The following is a 6897-nucleotide window of genomic DNA, read 5'->3' as shown; positions in this document are numbered from 1 at the left end:
ATTTCAGACAAGGATTCAGGTGTGCCTCCATTACTCTGTGATTGCCCATGCAATGTATGCACAGAAGCCCCTGCTCCTGTATAGTACACTAAGTGGTAGAACTGGAAGAAGAGTCGCACCCAGTAAATATAGACTAGAAGCTATAATGCATACAGCATTACTACTTCCCTACAGACTGCCCAGTGCACAAGAACATGGACAATATAAATCTAAAATAAATCACAAGAACGTTCCTCACCCAACAAACTGGAATCTTTTGGAAAATGCGGACCCAATCTGACTTGTACTGAATATTTTTGCTCACCTCCAAGGATAAGTATTGGAGGGGTCTTACTGTTGGGACCCCAATGGATCGTGAGAACAGGAGTTTCTTATGGAATGGAGCCATGGTCTAGCATCTGTACTGCTGTTGCATTCACTCTTTGTCAGAGTAATGGAGATAGATGAGTAGAATTCTTAGATATTTTTGGCATTCCCATGCTTGACCACCACATCATTAACACAGGGAGGACAAGGGACCCCTGTTCTTGTGAGCAAAGGGAAGTCCCAGTGGTCAGACCCTTCACCAATCAGATATATATTACATATCCTGTGGATTGATAAGTTTTAAAATTGGGATAATCCCTTTAAAATATAACATACTAGCTACCTGCACCCCCCAGAAGAGGTTAGGTGCTCACCACATTCTAGACAGTATGTGGTAAGCGTCCAGGCTGTCTAAAGGCAGCTAGTATTTTACCATTTGGTAAAGTAGATTTGGAGCACAGCTCTGGCCATTGTAAAGAAATAATATTGTTTGGCACATCATTTTGTACCTTGTATCTTGACTAAAAAAACGAAATTGTGTTAAAGGGTGGACACTCACTTTAAGTTTCTTTCAAGTATACAAATGGATTGGGGAATTGTTAGTTCTTACGTGAAGTGATGGGTAAAAGTCACTTAAAATCCAAACATCTGGAAGTGGCCAACAAGTCAGAATTAATGAAGACATCAAGATGATTGAAATCGACAAATGGATATTGCACACCCTCCGTTAAGCTATGGTAACATTAAGACATGATTGAGAAATATACCTTGTAGGACTGAAGATGTATCAAAACAAGAACAGAGTTAGGTACAGACTATACACCGGTCACCGTTACAAACATGGATGGATTTGCCATATCCAATTTTTCTCCTGTATGACCATGTGTACTCCCTCATCTTTCTTGAATACATGTAAATATAGGTTTTCGGGAATATATATCTCTTGTTACTGTAGTATTATAGTTGAAATAATATCTGTTTCTCCCAATAAAATCTTAAGAATACATTTATCTTCAAAGCCATTAGGCACAATGTTGATTAGTAGGCCACGACGTTTAGGAAAAGGCCTAGTGGCATTCAGCTGGCATTAATTTTAGTAAAAGAATAAGGTTTTTAATCAAATCTATAGGTCAGTATACCATATCTTCTATACAAACCATAACCGTGCACTGGAAAACAATCATTAGAACCCTTGGATCCACGTCAGGGCTGGAAGACAAACCCTTTGTACAGTCGTGATCAATACCGGAAACAGAAGACCACTGACCATATTCTGAAGTCTCGTTCACCATAATACCAATGGTAAACTTACATGGATGGAAAAAGCCATCAAATACCACTCAACTTGGCATTGGCGTCAGCCTCACACACACAGATTTTACATTATTACATAAATCAATAGAAAGACAGTCGACAAAAGTGCTTACATCTCATGGCAAGAGTCTTAGAAGTTCTCTTGGTGTCCATGGTCCAACAACTGTTTACCAAAACAACCGGTCTCACGATGGTAAATTAAATGAGTGTGGTACACAACGGTCTTCATGAAGCTTCTTTTTTTTGTTCCTTTTCAACAGAGGTTCTACGTGATTGGTGGTTTTCTCAAAGAATGAGGCAAGCGTTGTTGTCACCAAGCTGATAGCTGTAAAATGAGTCGAAAGACCATAGCGGCATTGCTTTGGAAGTCACCCAGGGAGCAAAATGACGCTGACAGGTGAGGCTTTTCCTTTACATGCAGATCACTCGGACTTAATGTTACTTAGCAGCTGCTTCATCGTAAAGATTCAGCGCCATACTGTTCGTCTCTTCTTTATCACCCATGCTCTGTTCAGTGCATTGCTGGAGTTTGAAATGAGGAGTGTCAAGTCAGGCAGCATTGATTATCCCCATCCATAGTGGAAAGGCCTGTATCAGTTCACCATGGTTGGGTGTAGATTCATCCAAAATGTACATGATTACTCTATGGCTTTAAGTAAATCTACATCTCTTTACAGCCTTGTCTTCCTTTCAGCCTTCTTAAGAATCCGGTGCCCTCCTCATTAAAAAGGTGAGATGAAGAGGAAACAGAGCAAGGCCTGCAGCTCAAATACCTGAAAGTAAAACAAAATCAGTTAGAATTATGCATATAGGAAGTCAAATTCAAGATGCATCAACTGACCACTGTACCTAAGGTCTCATTATTTTGTCCGCTCCGTGAAAAACAGTCTGCTGATTGCATCCATTTGGATGCGCTGGGTTGGGGTAGGGTTGGGGGTAGAGGGAGCGGTAACAGGAGCTGGGGAGACGAAAGCGGTGACAGGAGTGTGGGGAGAGGTGGGAGTGGTGACAGGAGTGGGAGATGGGAGCGGTGACAGGAGCGGGGGGAAAGACAGGAGTGAGTGACAGGAGCATGGAAAATGCAAACAGGTTACAGGAGATGGGGAGAGACAGTAGTGTGTAATAGAAGCAGGAGAGACGGGAGCGGTGACTGGAGCTGGGAAGACGGGAGCAGTGACAGAAGAGGGGGGAGATGGGAGCGGGTGACAGGAGTGGGGAAAAGACAGGAGCGGGGAAGAGGGGAGCGGGTGACAGGAGCGGAGGAAATGGGTGACAAGAGAGGGGAAGATGGGAGTGGGTAACAGGAGCTGGGAAGACGGAAGCGGTGACAGGAGCAGAGGAGATGGGAGCGGGTAACAGGAGTGGGAGAGAGACAGGAGCGGGGAAGATGGGAGCTGGTGAAAGGAGCGGAGGAAATGGGAATGGGTGACAAGAGAGGCGGAGATGGGAGTGGGTGACGGGAGCGGGTGACGGGAGAGGGGAGAGGCATCTGTACCTCCATTCCACACTATGAACTGTGCTATTTTTTCATGGCAAGGATGACGGCACGGATGGTATGAATGCACACAAAAGATTTAATGGGCCCTAAAATCTGTGATCACGGACAATATTACGGGACGTGTCAATAAGGCCTAGGCTTGTAGTGTAAACTAAGTTTACATTGTCTAAAAAAAATAGGCAGTTTTACCTCTACCAGTGTTTCCTAAAAAACATTTAGTTATGAAATACGGATTAAAGTGAAGCAAGAAAAGGGTTGGAGAACAGAATCATGAGACCTCAGATCAAAAGGGCCTAATGGACCTACAATAAAAGGAATGCTAAATGTAGAAAATGCTCTTAAAAAGAAATAAAAAGTCATACATTTCACCCTATCCTTACTTTTTAAACCTTCCATCAAAGCTCATACAAGAATGAAAACTGTGAAAATTAAGTTTCTATTATGTTTCTTCCTCCCACTTTCTGGAAGTAAACCCAACTGTACCCGACCCCTCAACCGATCAGACTAACCCACACCCTATTAGGAAAACTCAGCCTCTTTTAGCTGTCTGTGATTAGAGGTATCGTCGAGTGAACCTGTCAAACTGTTAGGGCTCGGCATTGTCCTCCAAATCTGAATGACATGGCTTCAGAAGTTGGATGCTGCCCTAGGGAGTGTTGGAAAACTTGGAATAAACCATAGTATGTATCCATGTTTTCCTGGCAGCCTTAGGGCTTCATCCAACTTCTGAAGCCCTTAGAAATCAAATGCCAGGTGCTAAGATTTGGAGAACAATAACGACCCCGAACAGATTGACAGGTCTACTCAATACTAATCAGGGGGAATCATTACCTGTATTCTATGCAAAGGTTAAAGGGATATACCCTTCTGGGGCACTTACAGCAGACACTTATATACACAGGATATGCCACTAGTGTCACCTAGATGTGGGTTTTACCTCTGGGACCCACACCTATTTTCAGATAGAAGGTTTCCCAGTCCTCTATGTCTATTCACTGAGGTGATCGGGAAGCTTTAATATATATATATATATATATATATATATATATATATATATATATGCCTTGGAAAATCCAAATCCACTCATAAACCAAAGCAAATTTCCCCATAAGAAATCAAAGAAATGCTGACAATTGGTTCCACACTCCAAAAATAATGATTTATTATCCTAAATAACATGTAGAACAGATGAAACAAACATTCAGAAACAGCAGAATATGTGATAGTATAAGTTACTGTACAGTAATGGAGAGGATAGGAAACACAAGGGCGGACAGAGACTGCAGGGAGCATGAAGGAATGAGCAGGACAGATGTGGCCACATACATGCAGCGCTCTCTGTCCGGGGAGAGAGGGGTTACAGCTATGGAGAGATTACCTCCACCGTCCTGTCCCCTGATGTAAGCCCCAGCCTGAAGTGGATCTGCTATGATTTGGGAGGTGAGGAGACTTCCTGGGTCAGAGTACAGTGCTGTAGACCCCGCTATGCAGACCATGTCCCTCCTCCACTCACGCTCCCACCGAGTACAAGCAAAGCCAATGCTCTTAAACAAAGTCTCAGTTTTGAAAAACTGTGAGCTCTTAAACCAAAACGCTCTTAAACCAAGTTACTCTTAAACCAAGGTACCACTGTATATAGCTATATTTATGGTAATTTTCCCATCTTACACAATTCTGTTGGATTTTAACTGGAGCACTTTAACATAAAGGTCAAACAAAAACCAAAATTTTTATGACAATGGTGAAGATTTACTATTTCCATTGCAGCAGTTTCTACTACACATTTTTATTTATTTATTTTTGCAAATAATCCATGGTCTTCCTTTAAATCCTATAGATTTATTATTGAAGCCTACACAAAAAAGTTAGTCCCCCCCCCCCCCAATCCTAAAGTGCTAATGAGTCTATGCTTCACTCTGTGTGCTGCCATTTGTTACTCCATATAGGACTGTACTTGATCCATGTAGCTCCGCTATAGAGCACTAGATAAACGTAGCTCTGTATACTCTGTATACATAGTGGAGTATGTTATGTTTTTTTCTTTCACATTTGTACTTGAGAGGCTGTGCGTAGCCATAACATGGTGGTTGGGCACAAGCTCTTTATCTCCCTATAATATTGGGGTCAGACACCCAAACAGCGACTGTAATTTTAAAGAGACATTTCAATCCCTGAAATAATCTTCTTCCTCCGCACTCCAGGTTTGTCTCCCTTATATTACATAATGTAAGTCTTCTATATGTAAGCTTTACAGGCATTTGCGCTATGGTTACCGTAGCAACCAGAGCGAGTTCATCATCAACGGGATAATGACAAAGTATTTGTAAATCGTCTTCTGCAGATAAATGTCTCTTGTGTTTCGGTACATTCATCTTCATAGATTGTGTTTAGAGACGGATGGATTATTCTTTATCACTAGGTTTGTCTAATGTTTCATAATACGGATTTAGCATTAATAAATCTCAATGAATAAGATTTGTGGTGAGAATCCTCCAAGGGTGCTCAGGTCTGTTCAGGTTCATTTCAAGTGATATTCTAGCAAAATTGAATATTCCAGAAAAAAAGGGGACACGGTCACTTAAAAAAAAAATTTGACATGTCATAGTGAGATGTCATAAGTTTCGATAAGTATACAGGCCTTAACCGATTGGTAGCGTGAACTGGAAAAAAAGCGTGCCAAGCATGCACATTGGGGTACTCGATCAAGCGCAGGGGAGGGTCATACTTACTACTCCAGTCTTCTATCTTCTATTTTCACTATCACCGGCGATTGTGGAGATAGTGAAGATAAATAGAAGAATGAACCGGTAACTATAGTTCCCCCACCAACACAGCATAGGGGGCCAGACTGTCACTTTGTAAGGTTTCAGGTTAACCCTGAAGGGAAGGGTGGGTACCTAGTGAAATGCTTGAGTCCCCCATTGTTTTCAATGAGATTTGTTACTTGAGTTGAGCACTTGAGCATTTTCTTGCTCACTCAGCACTAGTGTTTTCTCCAGTCTCTGTGCCCGAGATGATTATGCAATATAAATCTATGCAGCCCATCTTAGTTGTGTGCACTGACAGCGGGAAAAGATGCACCCAGGTGCATTGTTCACTCCCTGCTCATTCTAGATATCTGTCGGGGTCTGAACACTCAGAGGCAAACCAATCAAAACTAGGACATACCAGAATTTATTTATTTTTTAAGTGAGAGGTAAACTTTAGGCTAGTTATGAAGATTTGAGTAAAGTTGGACAGTCACATGGAATTTTTAAAGTCCATATTATCCAAAGGATCTTTTATATCAATCAAAAAGCTGCCATGGTAAATCTACTAGTACAGTCTGCCTCAGGCAGGTTGTAGAGAGTACAATACAATAGCATTGCACTTAAATGTCCCCTAGGCAGACTTAAAACGTCTACAAAATAAAACAATTGTAAAGTATAAAAGTTCCTCCCCTAATAAAAGTTCAAATCATCCCCCTTTTCACAAATTTTTAGATAAAAATGTGAACAAAATGGTATACGTATTTGGTATTGTCATGTGCAGAGTCACCCAATTTATAAAAATAAAATGTTACACATCTCGCATGGTGAAAAAACAAAACAAAAAAACGCCAGGATTGCAAACTTTTGGACATGTAAAATACCAGCTAAAAATTGAAGAAAACAAACAGTCCCATCTACCTTACTATGGAACTGATAAAAACTGCACACAAAAAAATATCAAACTGCTCTGTAGAGATAATATGGCATCTTTTTTTTTTTAACCCAAAAATAAACATATAATAAAAATTA

This window comes from Dendropsophus ebraccatus, chromosome 12 (genome assembly GCF_027789765.1).
Source record: "Dendropsophus ebraccatus isolate aDenEbr1 chromosome 12, aDenEbr1.pat, whole genome shotgun sequence".
NCBI lineage: Eukaryota > Metazoa > Chordata > Amphibia > Anura > Hylidae > Dendropsophus > Dendropsophus ebraccatus.
This window is presented reverse-complemented; position numbering follows the sequence as displayed.